The following is a 13,305-nucleotide window of genomic DNA, read 5'->3' as shown; positions in this document are numbered from 1 at the left end:
GGGTATGTCTTCTAAAAGAAGTGACAATTAGTTTCTCAGAAAGTCTAAATATATTTTTCTATCAACTGTCTCATAAAAAAAATTGCTCAGTTATTTGTCTGTCTAGAATTCCGCACCACTCATTTACAGATCAACGACCCTAATGTTGGATCTCCTGCATCTAACGGGGATTCGTTTCGGATCAGTAGTGCATATTATGGCGATTCACTCTACCGTTACTATGAGACGTAGCTTCTTCTGTCCACAAAATTCGTGATTTCAATATCGTCGTTGGAATAATCCAGCCATTTAGCGGCATGAGTTTAACTAACAGTTTAATTTACTGCAAGTAGGCCAATGTGAGAACTTTCCATTCAGAATATGCAAAAATATGCATTTTGCATATAATCCGAGTTTTAATTATACGTGAAATGCTATTGTGAAATGCTATTGTGAATTTTTTTTTAGTATAATGATGAGCTGAATCATTTTTTTTTTCGTCTTCGTCTATTTACTAGGAAAGATTTCGAGGCATCTCGTTATAAAAAAATCTTATTTAAATTAATATGATATTGGTGGCCTCCGAATCGATTAATTGAAGCTTGTGCCAAGGCTGTTAAGTATTTAATTGTATATCATTATATAAATCAACCGAACTCATATATTTCCGGTAATTTTGCTACAATATAAACAATATTACGCATTTTTAATAAACAGTTAAAAGTTCAGTTATAAATATATCAAATAATTATTATGATATTGGATTTTCAATTTTGTTGTACTGAGGTATACACATAGAGTGATCAAAAAGTAAAGTTGTCGGGACGTAAATCATTTTTAATACCATTTCTGTGTAAACAATACATGTGTTTTAATGATCGTCAGTATCGCGATAAGAATTTAATGAACTAATTTTCAGTATTTACAGAGTCAATGTCAGAAGTTAAAATTTCAATATTTCAAAAAGAAAATAACCTGCAATGTAGCTGCTATAGAGGAATTATGCTTTTAAGCACCACATACAAAATTTTAACCACAATGGTGATACAAAAAATAAGGGAGCACTTGGAAGACGAATTACACATTATTACGAACATGATATAAACCTACATTTGCTATTTATCGATTTTAAAGAGAATAAATAGAAAAAACTAACAAGAGACATAGAAGATATAAACGTGCCGACAAAACTTATGAAATTAACAAAAATTACAAAATAAAGGTCGCGGTACTAATCATAGAAAGTTTGACAAATGATGCTGCTTCAAAAGAATCCTTGCAGAATCGTCCGATCGGTTCGAAGAAGCAACACTTAGGATAATAGAAGAAGCCAAAGAACGATTGTTGATAATAAACTAGGAATACTAAATTCTTGATAAACACAAGAAAAAAATGAATTTAAAAATTATAAAAATAGGAGAAACAGTTTTGAAAGAAGTGAATGTAACTCGGAGTGGTTGTACGAGGAAATATTGAAAAATTCTTAGACTACTATAGAACCAAACAAAATTTCAATGTCAAAATATTCTCATATTCTCCTCTTAACTGGATACATTTATTACAGCTAACCTGCAACGTCTCTAGACCTTTTAAAAAATATTTCTTCTTGCTCTGCAAACCGGACCTCCACAGCTTTTATTACCTCGTCGTTGGAAGAAAATTTACGACCTTTTAAACTTTTTTCAGTTGAGGATAGATATGCTAGTCGAATGGAGCTAAATCTGGTGAATAAGGAGGGGTGTTCTAGTAATTCAAACCCTAAATCACGAATTTTTTGCATTGCAGCATGGGATTGGTGTGCAGGTGCAAAAAAAACCATCTTTGGATAGCTTTCCGCGTTTTTTCTCTTCAATTTTTTCAGTGGTCAGTAATGTCGAATAGTAAGCTCCAGTTATTGTTCTACCCTTATCAAAATTAATTAATCATGATTACTTCATGGCAATCCCAAAAAACTGAAGCAAGAACTTTTCCAGCAGATTTCTGGATACGAAACTTCTTAGGTCTCGGAGAACCAGAGTGTCGCCATTCCATCGATTGTTGTTTTGTTTCTGGATCGTAGAAATGTACCCAAGTCTCATCCATAGTAACAATTTGGCTTAAGAAGTATACATCGTTTTCAAATCGAACACAGATCGAACGCGATGCTTCTACTCTTGCACGCTTTTGGTCAACATTCAAACATTTGAGGGTCCATTTTGCAGCAATTTTTCTCATGTCAAAATTGACTTGAACTATACGATGAACGCGTTCTTGTGAAATATTCAGTGCTTCAGGTATCTGTTTTAGCCCAATTCGACGGTTTGATAAAATCATGTCATGAACTGCATCGATATTTTCGGGGACTGACACAGAAACTGACCTTCCCGATCGGTCATCATCTTCAATGGAAAATTTACCTCTTCTGAAGCTTGCAGTCCAATTATTCACGGTCGCATACGAAGGACATTGATCACCAAGGATATTAAGCATATCTTCGTAATATGTTTACCTCTTAACCCTTTTAAATACAGGTACATGATGGTGGCTCGATACTCCAGTTTTTCGATTTTCAGTATTTCGGTAGACATCTTTTTTCTTTTAATTTATTGCGTAACTCTAGTTTACTTTTTTGACGTCAAACTTTACACTGACACTTCTAATAAGTTATCGTTCGTTGCTGTGCTAACGCAATATTTTGTTTAAACATGGAACTGGTCTAGACTAATTAGATATCAACACATCCACGTATTAATGACAGATCAGAAGAGATTAACTGTATACAATCTAGAAATAGAGCATTCTGGAAATAGATTTGTAAAAGACAAATATGTAATTGCCAAAAAAAATTGTTAGTTATTCTTTACTGTATTTTTGGTTTTTCCATTGTATTAATCACATCGATTTATGTCTTCAAATCCTCAAGGAAAGCATTTTGAGTTCAAGCAAATTATAGCAAAGTCCAGCTTGTTTTTTTATTTTTTTAAAGCACGAAAATGTAAAAGGAAGTGAACATTCATTCTAATTGTTTTATCACGGTAGGTTAGATTTTATCGACGAAAACTGAGATTTAAGTAAAACGCAAAACGACATTGAACTTCTTACGAGCAAGGCCAATGTGTAAATGTTTTATTTGTTTGTCACTGCGTTGTTTCTCTTTATGTTTTTCAACAAATATCAGTATTTGGAACAATAATATTATATATTATACAGGATAAAATGTACAGATAACATAGAAAGTAAAACTCTAGAGATGCGGACGAAATTTGTAGATTTTTTTACTTCTTTTCAAGCAATAAACATAGTACAGTGCCACATTAAATTAGTTTAGTTTAGAACTAATTTCTTGATAAATGTTTTAAGCAGTGAATTTTGTGTGTAAGTAATACAGGGCGTTCTGGGAATTGCAAAAATTCAGGAGAGAGTAGATGATGTGAAAATAATGCTGTGACATAAAATAAATTTCTCATACTATCCCTCCTTTCTGAGTTATATGCCTTTAAAGTTGCGAGATGAGAACAATCTAAATATAGCAAAAATGAATGATTCAAACGATTTTTTAACAAAAAGCTGTATAACTCGATCAAATTTATGGTTTGGAAGATATGTAGATTCTTAGATCGTTGTATATGCCAAGGAAACGGTTCGCCATAGACATTCTAAAGAAAATTATCATAAATTGCAATCATTTATTGAAAATACTTGCAGAAGGTATTAAAACAGAATCGAACATTTCTAATTGAACTGCATACTGTCGAACATCGTGTTAATTACATAAGGAAAAACTTCAATTGCTGAAAAATTTAGTTGGTTAGCCTACAACTTTAAATAAAAACAAAAAAATATGAATGTTCGAAGTGGGCATCGTGCACTTCTACACACTTCCAGAGTCTACGGAGGATATTTATTTGAACTTGGATGGGGATTCCAAGATTCTGCCTCATAGCGTTTATTTTTTCGATGATTTCGTTCCTTTTGTTTATGGGTGCTGCATATTATTTCTAGATAAACAACTAGTTGATAATACATTTGTTGGAAAAGTACTGTTTACTGATGAAGCTGGTTTCACACGAGGCGGTTTTATTAATTCTCATTATTTACATTTATGAGCAGATGAAAATCCTCTTGGTACAATTTAAACAATCAATATCAATATTGATTTTGTGTTAATGTGTAGGCAGGAAGGATGGCAATAATTTAGTGAGTCCATTTTTTTTATAATAACCTGAATGGTCAACCATACTTACGTTACCCTAAATTAAATAAAATGGATTCATTTTTTGAGAGGATATCTCAAAAGCTTGGTATATCCAACAGCGGTAAACACAAGGAACGAAATGATCGATAGAATAAACTTCCATTGTGACGCTATAAGACTGAATCTTGGAATGTTCTTTCAAGATCAAAGAAAAATCCTCCTTAGACTCTGGAAGTTTGTGAAAGTGCTTACTTAGATTATTTATTATAGTTTTTTTGGTTTTATTTGACATTAATGTACACGATGTTCGACAGTACGCAAATCAATTAGAAATAATTACAATTTATGATAATTTTCTTCAGAATGTCTCTTTATGGCAAACCGTTTGCTTGCCATGTAAAACGAATTAAAAATCTACATATCTTCTAAACCATTAACTTTATCGAGTACTTTTTCGTCAAAAAATGGACGGAAAAGTTTTTGCTATGTTTAGGTTGTAAAAGTTACTGATTGTTAACCATTGGACATGAAACGCCCTTGCCCTTCAGATAGTAGTGTAGAATTGTTCGAATGTATAGTTTAGAAAATCTAGTTAAATATAATTTCTGATTTCGCAGGCCTATAAATCAGAAATGAAGGATCGTATGAGGAATTTTTTTATGTCACAACATTTCGTGTCATCTATTCACTTCCGAATTTTTTGCTTAAGTCCCGGAGCATCCTGTATAGGGAGCCGCGCTTAAAATCAGCCACTGTATACTTGTTTTATAAAACGCGCATTTAAAAATACAATTTGAAGTGTCCACGCGTCTTTACTAACACATCCTGATTTATTTATTAACGAATTTATTCCATTTGACTGTTCCAAACCGATTATATTTGATTATATGGAGAAAGAAAACTATACAGGACAACTTAAAATTTTAATTAATAAGTTTTATGAATGAGCTATTGCCACTAAGGTTTCAGAAAGAAGTTTCTGAAGAATTATGGGTTCAATAAGTCGGAACAGAAAGCAAATTCTGAAGATGAAACGACACGAATTGGCGAAACGTCAAGTATTTTAGACCACGGCGTAATTGCCCAAGAAAAGTAATGGACGACAATACTGGGGCAAAAAGGCTCAAAACCTGTCAATTAATCAAAAACTCTATAAATATATGCCAAAATTGATTATTATTAATAGGATGTATTACTACAAATGAAACACATAGTTAACATTTTTAGTTTTATTTTAATTGAAAAAAACATTATCGTAAGATATAAATATTTTCGTCTAGTTATTTATTTACGTGATTACATATCCATACAAAAAAGATACGGCTATTATATTTCATCATCCTTCAGAATCAAAAGAGTTATTCTTGTCATCGCTTTCTCTCACATCGTTGGCGTCATAATCGTTGTCAAAGCCACAGTGTTGCAGAAGTACCGGTTTTAATAAATCGGAACAGAGTAAAAATGAAATTTTTCAGGAACATTCATCCTGATTATATCATACTGGTATCGAGATAACTTGGGGTCTACTAAAACCGCTAGAGCATCTTCACCTGACATAATTTGTTTCTTAAGCGACTTCTCAAATGCTTTTCTGTATCGACTCACACGTTTCGGAGATGTGCTGGTAATATCATCAAGCACTTTTGAAGCTTGCATTTATCCAGAAGTTCTTAAACTTATTTGAGTTGCATAATTTAATACTTTTATTGATGTGGAATCTCTCAACTGTTTTGTTTTTAGTCGTTTCGTTCGCTCGGAAATAGATTCAAATGGAATTTCTGAGGGAACTTTTTCCCTTTTAGGTGTCTCTATATCTTCTCTTCTTGTAAATGAAGTTGATATATCAAATCACTCAGGATTATTGTTGAGAAACCTTTTTTCTATCCTAAACGCATTCACCCAGCGCGATTTAAACTGTGATTTGAAATATGATAAAGTTTCATTTAAGCGCTTTAGAAGCTCTTCACTTTCACATTTCGTTCGCAACTTATTTCATCTTTTAAATAATCAAATTGTTCATTAATTTCATTCTGAGAATATTAAAAAGTTCTCTACTTGGAATAAACATGGTGTTTGATTTCGTGCCTGAAATAAAATAATGATAAAATTAAAACCTTATACCTACACTATTAATCCGGTCAATTTAGACAATATTCAAAGTTACATAAATTCTCATCAAGCTGAAAATCAGTAAAATTGCTTAAAATACAATTGAACATAGAAAAGAAATTTCTGTTGACTGATTGGAACTGTCATAAGTTCATCAAATAAATTATCAATTGACGAAGATGCTGCCTAAGTTCAACGATGTTGCTTTGCAGCTTTGGTATTTCTCGTGCAATCGTCATAGCCATTAAATACGACAATAAATCTGAAACATTGACTTTTACAACTTTTTGAATCGTTATATCTCAGAAACGGTGTCTCGTAGATAAAATAGTATTGATACATTTTTTGTAGATAATTTTATGATCTACAATTTTTGTCCAACGTATTTACATGATAAAACTTACCGATTTGCTGATAATTGCGAAAAAACTCTTTTTATTGACCTTTGACTTTGAATAAAATTTTTGCCATAATTTTACTGATTTTCAGCTTGATGGGAATTTATGTAGCTACACTCTATTTTTTGGTCTAATTTGACCGAACTATATCTCATTTTATCAGTAAACAGAGAAAATATTTGTTTTAAGAAAAGTACAAATAAGTGCAAGAAAACTAAACAATTTTAAAAAGCTAAAATAAAACCAATTATAAAAAAAATTAAATAATATTAACTAAATACATAAACTTTTCTGCGGATAAAATTTTATGAAAATGTTATAACATACTTGAAGTCGAATGTTCCATGTTTAAATTAAAACAGAAACTAAGAAAACATAGTTTTAAATCCACTAAAAAATTATAATAAATCTACAACAGTACACGTATACTATCCGTAGATAACTGACTTTAGTAGGTACAGGGATGGTTTGTAAACGCTTGGTATTAATTATAACATTTCCCTGTGTTATAATAAGGGAGATATTGGTTTTTCCAAAAACTATGAAAAGTTGCTAATTACATTTCGATTTATTGCCAGGTATAGGACCTTTCTGCCCCAGTGTGCGGTCGCGAAAACCTCAAACAATTAATGCATTTTTTTTTCTCTCTCCAGCAATCAGTAGTAGTCTTAAAAACTGTGTCTCGTTCTGTTTGTCGCTATGCCATTTAAGGAATTATCAATGCTTTCGGTCTAATAACCACAGTGTAAGATAGGAATTTATATCTCAGATAACAAGAAAGCGAACAAAAAGTACATTCCATTATTAACATTTAACCTTCAAGGTACCACATGCTTTGCATGTCCTTTTATAATCGTGGGCGTTGGTAGTAACTTTTGACGTATGATAAAGGATATCCTAACTAAAGAATAAATAATGTCATTAGAATGAGATATCAGTATCAATTCTTATGATTCATTTTAAACTGCTTTCAAATTACTTACTTATAATTGTAATAAATACAGCGAAGTAACTAAAAAATCGAAGACTCCAGGTAGGAACTAATAAAACATGGAACAAATAAACTCAGCTTGTATATTAAGAAAACACAGAATTGGTGGAAGACTAGAAAACAACTTACCTCACATTCATAAATAAAAAAAGAGACACACTAAAATTATCGTGGATTATCGGTTCAATATGCTGGGTTTATAAAAGATATTATAGAGCAGGAATTACGAAAAATAAGAGGGAGGTTATATCTGGAAAGTTCTTGTATAGGCGACGTGTTCTATTTAAAGCAATTGGTAGAAAAGCTTCAGAGGATACCAAAATCAATGATACTCTCATGAAGCCATCTAGAACGTAGATATGAAGTCTGCAGTAGAAATCGAAAGCCTTCAACAAAAGTCTAAGACAAGGATGCTGCATCTCCCCAACACTTTTTCAAATATATGTTTCTTGATCATTGAAGATTATTTTGAACTATGAATACGATAATTTAAATTATATCTTTAGTTATTTAGTTTTAAAAGAAAAAAGAAAAATAATAGGGTAGTTGCATGACTCGAGAAAAAACAGTTTTGGATAGTTTACAATTAGTTTCATTATAATTTTTATTCAATTCTTTGATGAACATTTATAGAGAAAAAAATTGATCAAAATTCAAAAAATTTGTAGGTAGTTTAAACATTTCAATAAGGCCGCCATATCGCGTGACGTCAAAGGTGTAAAATAAACACTAAGCATATGATACAAAGTAAATAAGACATTTATTATTTCGGTTATACTAAAATTAAACTTTGATTAATCTGAAAAATGGTATATAAATCGTATTTTGTGCCATAAAAATACCACGACTAAAACACCTGATAAAGTTTTTTATGGTGCTAAGCAATTCGAATATACAACAAAAATAGTTTTTTGGTCATTTACGATCCTGCTAGATGTATTTGTAATTTTTGTTGCCAGGATCATTTTAACGTAAGATTCTAATTTAACTTATTTTAATATTCTATAGCGATTAAGTTTATTTTGCTTTTAATGTTTTACCTGATTATGTAATAATGTAATAACTTAACCTATAAAAGGTTTATTCATTTTATTCTTATATATGGAGAAATGTTTTATTTATAAGTATCTAAGAAAAAAACCGTATTATAACAGCACACACTATGTTGCCGGCAACGATAACCTCGTGATCTTTTTTATTAAACCTACGATGTCACAACTGAAAACCAATGACAATCGTTTTCTTATGTAGTTAAAAATTTGAAACTCTTGCGATTTTCAATTAAATATTTAGATATTATTATTTCATTTTTTATTAAACACTTTAGTTTCTGACATTATTTCATATGAAAAGTTTATAAAATAAACAAAAAAATAAGTACTTTTTAAAAAATATTCTATTGCTTCAATAAACCCATTGATAAGTTTTATAAGAAATTATAAACGACTTTAAGGTAAATTCAAAGATGTTTTACAGGTTCTACATCATCATTATCGCGCACTTCTACTACTATTACCAGCTTATCCTTTACAACCTCTCGCATGGTTCAAGTGATACCTTACAAACAGAACAGGAGTCAGTTTATAGGGGCTGATACAATGTCTTCTTGTGAGCCAATAGAATGTGGAGTGCCTCAAGGCTCAGTACTTGGCCCTATTTTGTTTATAAACGACATCGTCTATCTAGACATCAGTTGTAAAATATGTCTATTTGCAGACGACACTAGTTCATTACTTGGAGCAACCCTGATCTCAAGGGACTTCATAGGACCATATTTAGTGACCTAATCACCCTTAAATCATGGTACGATTCTAATCTTCTCTGTCTCAACGTTTCTAAAACCAAATTTTTATCATATAAAAATACATTGCAGCCTTTTCTATCAAATAACACCACCATTGACGTCGTTGAATCTGTAAAATTCTTAGGGCTTGTTATTGACAATTCTTTGAAATGAGAGTTATATATTGCCGCCTTATCTAAAAAATTAAGTTCCTTCGTTTTGCGCTGAAATCAGTTTCCAAAGAACTGAACTTATCCATCTCCTTAACAGTCTATTATGCCCTTATTGAGTCGCATATCCGATGTGCTCTTCCCTTCTGGAGTGCGTGTGGTGCGACTCAATTTGAGCGAATCTTCAAACTAAAAAAGAGAGCTGTAAGATATTTACTCGGACTAAACAGCAGGGCTCACTGCAGGGACTTCTTTAAAGATTAAAAATTCTGATTCCTTCCTTCTTCATGTTTGAATCCCTTTGTCTAATTCGGAGCACGAAGCACGACCTTTACCTACCTACTCCTTGCTCAGAATTAGTTAAGGGCTCAATATTTTACATTGCAAAAAAATGCACAATCACTTGCCAATTGAAATCAAATCGAAATCATCTTTTTTCGCATTTCGCAATAATTTGAGGGCATATATATAATTTATATATATAATTTTGTTATTGTGGTGCTCTGTATTTTGAAATTTTATTTTATTTGTTTTACCTCTATTTAGTTATTTATGTGTTATTTTTTACAAGCTGTTGTCTACAAATTCTAACAATTTTTTGACAATAAAGCATTTCTCTTTCTCTCTCATTTGATGCCAATAAGAAAGAAGTACTTCTGAATAGTTAATATAAAGCTTGTACCATCTATTTCCTGTAGTCTTTAAACACCTTACCAGTGGAAATAAATTGATATTTTGATAATGATAAAACAAATAACTTTATATTCAGTTCAGTAAGATATATTCTGTGCTATACCATGTATATTATACCTGTATCGCGTTTATTTATTATGTTTCTATTCGATGAACAATACAAGCTTTACCACACCTTTTTGCTATAACTACTAAAGTAGTAATTATTTTACAAATAGTACTTCCACAATTGGAAAGTCGTGATTTTAATTTGTTTTTTAATACCTATGTAACTTTGTAATTAGAAAATGCATCTTCGAAACATACAAAATGTTTCTAAAGCAGATGTGTGCAGAGAAAGACATAATTTTTAAAATATCAACTAAACATCTAAGCAAAAATGAAATAGAAGAAGTTCTTGTGACGTTATAATTGAAAAAATAGCGTTAATGCATACTAAAAGCTGTCCATGACTTTTGTCAAATTTTTCTGCAACCGCACACTTACTAGGACTTTCAAATTTTCGAATAAATGAGGTTCAAATTTTATATTTCAAGTATTATAAGCGCTCCATAAAAAGTTATGGCATGGCTATAGATCTGGCGAAGGTAACGTCCAATAGATCTCACCGAAACGTGAAATCACGTGCTCAGGAAACATTTTTAACTCCAACCTGTTGTAACTATATTTCTGTTTTGTCGATTGAAAAGGTTTAACAGGTATATGCAAAAATTTGTCTATCATTTTGGCACAACGTGAAGATTTGGTACACCATGCTAATAGCAAAAGTAAATTATGGATCAAAGTATAAGGAAGTCAACAAAGCCGAAAAGAAAACAGCTACAATATCGAAATACTTAAGTAGAAGCGGGAGGTGTATTTATAAATCTTTGATTAGACGTACATCTTCTTAATTATCAATTTTTACGTTACCTATATTAAATCTTGTCTTTCCTTCTTTTAAATAATCTTGGTAGTTGGTTTTTCTTCGAATTATCAACTGTTTGACGTGCACGTAATGTATTGTGTTATATTTGTATTTCTAATTCTGTTTCTTTTGTTTTTACCAACAGAGGTTCATGGATTTTCCATTTCTATTATTCGTGTGTCATTATCGGAATCATGATTGAAGAAAATTATCATCGCTGCTCTCAACCTCAGATGAAGAATGATAATTCTCGTGTTAGATACCAATTTGCGAAAGGGAATTGTCTACAATGCTTTGGTGTATATTTGTGTTGTTGAAACTATTAGAACTACAGTGAACTATAAAGTAGTCCAAACAGCAGAGTATATAATAAGGACACATTAAGAAAATTTGGACTACTGGTTATCACCAAAAATGCTATTAATGGAGAGACGATGAAACAAACAGACAGACGGATTGCTAAGGAGACCAAGAATTACAAACCTGACGTCTAGGCAAGTTTCCATGATAGAGGAGCATCAGCGTCTAAAGGTTTTCAAGTTTTCAAGTTTTCAAAAAGGCTGAATGTCATACTATAGGAATGATATACCACTGTAAACATCAAGAAATTTTATATGAGAATGAGTACTTTGAGTACTGAATCAAAAAAGGATCTAGAAGTAGTATTTGATGAATTTGGCAACGAAGCAAATAAATATAATCTTTTAATAATCACAAATGATACAAAATATAATAAGATAAAATAAGAAACAACGTACTAGTTGTTTTAAGAACAAATAGTTCATGAAGAAACAGTCGAAACAGTCGAAATTAGTAAAAAGTTTTCGAAGAAAAAGAGCTTTCAGCTATCATTGTAATGTATATTAAACTCGTAGGTTTTCATCCTGGATACTCACACAAAACACTAAGAATATGGATCATGAAGAGAACTAACCAATAAGGGGAAGCTTATCATCTAAAGACACAAAGAATAAGATGGCTGAAATATGTAGAGAGAGGCAATACGAGGATATATTGAAAAATTCTTTGCCGACTATAGAACCAAACAAAATTTCAAAGTCAAAATATTTTATCACTTAACATATTCTTCTCTTAATTGGATACATTTATTACCTCTTCGTTGGGAGAAAATTTACGACCTTTTAAACTTTTTTTCAGTTGAGGAAAGAGATGATAGTCGGACGGAGCTAAATCTGGTGAATAGGGGTGGTGTTCTAGTAATTCAAACCCTAAATCACGAATTTTTTGTATGGGAACATGAGATTTGTGTGCAGGGGCGTTGTCCTGCAAAAACAAAACACCATTGGATAGCTTTCTGAGTTTTTTCTCTTTAATTTTTTCCCATAGAGAGGTCAGTAATGTCGAATAGTTATCTCCATCTCCTGTTATTGTGCTGCCCTTATCCAAAAAATCAATCATGATTACTCCACGGCTATCCCAAAAAACTGCAGCAAATTGTCCAGCAGATTTTTGGACACCAAACTTCTTAGGTCTTGGAGAACCAGAGTGTCGCCATTCATCGATTGTAGCTTTGTTTCTGGATCATAGAAATGTACCGAAGTTTCATCCATAGTAACAATTCGGTTTAAGAAATCTACATCGCTTTCAAATCAAGCACAGATCGGACGCGATGCTTCTACCCTTGCACGCTTTTGGTCAACATTCAAACATTTGGGGATCCATTTTGCAACAATTTTTCTCATGTCCAAATTGACGTGATCTATAAAATGAACGCGTTCGTGTGAAATATTCAGTGCTTCAGGTATCCGTTTTAGTCCAATTCGACGGTTTGATAAAATCATGCCATGAACTGCATCGATATTTTCGGGGACTGACAGAGAAACTGACCTTCCCGATCGGTCATTATCTTCAATGGAAAATTTACCTCTTTTGAAACTTGCAGTCCATTGATCACCAAGGGGATTAAGCATATCTTCGTAATCTGCTTACCTCTTAACACTTTTAAATACAGGTACTTGATGACGTCTCGATACTCCAACTTTTCGATTTTCACAATTTCGATGGACATCTTTTTTCTCATAATTTATTGCGTAACTCTGGCTTACTTTTTTGACGTCAAACTTTACACTGACACTTCTAA

Source organism: Diorhabda sublineata, chromosome 4 (assembly GCF_026230105.1).
Source record: "Diorhabda sublineata isolate icDioSubl1.1 chromosome 4, icDioSubl1.1, whole genome shotgun sequence".
In the NCBI taxonomy this organism is placed as follows: domain Eukaryota; kingdom Metazoa; phylum Arthropoda; class Insecta; order Coleoptera; family Chrysomelidae; genus Diorhabda; species Diorhabda sublineata.
Note: the sequence above shows the minus strand (reverse complement) of the source record.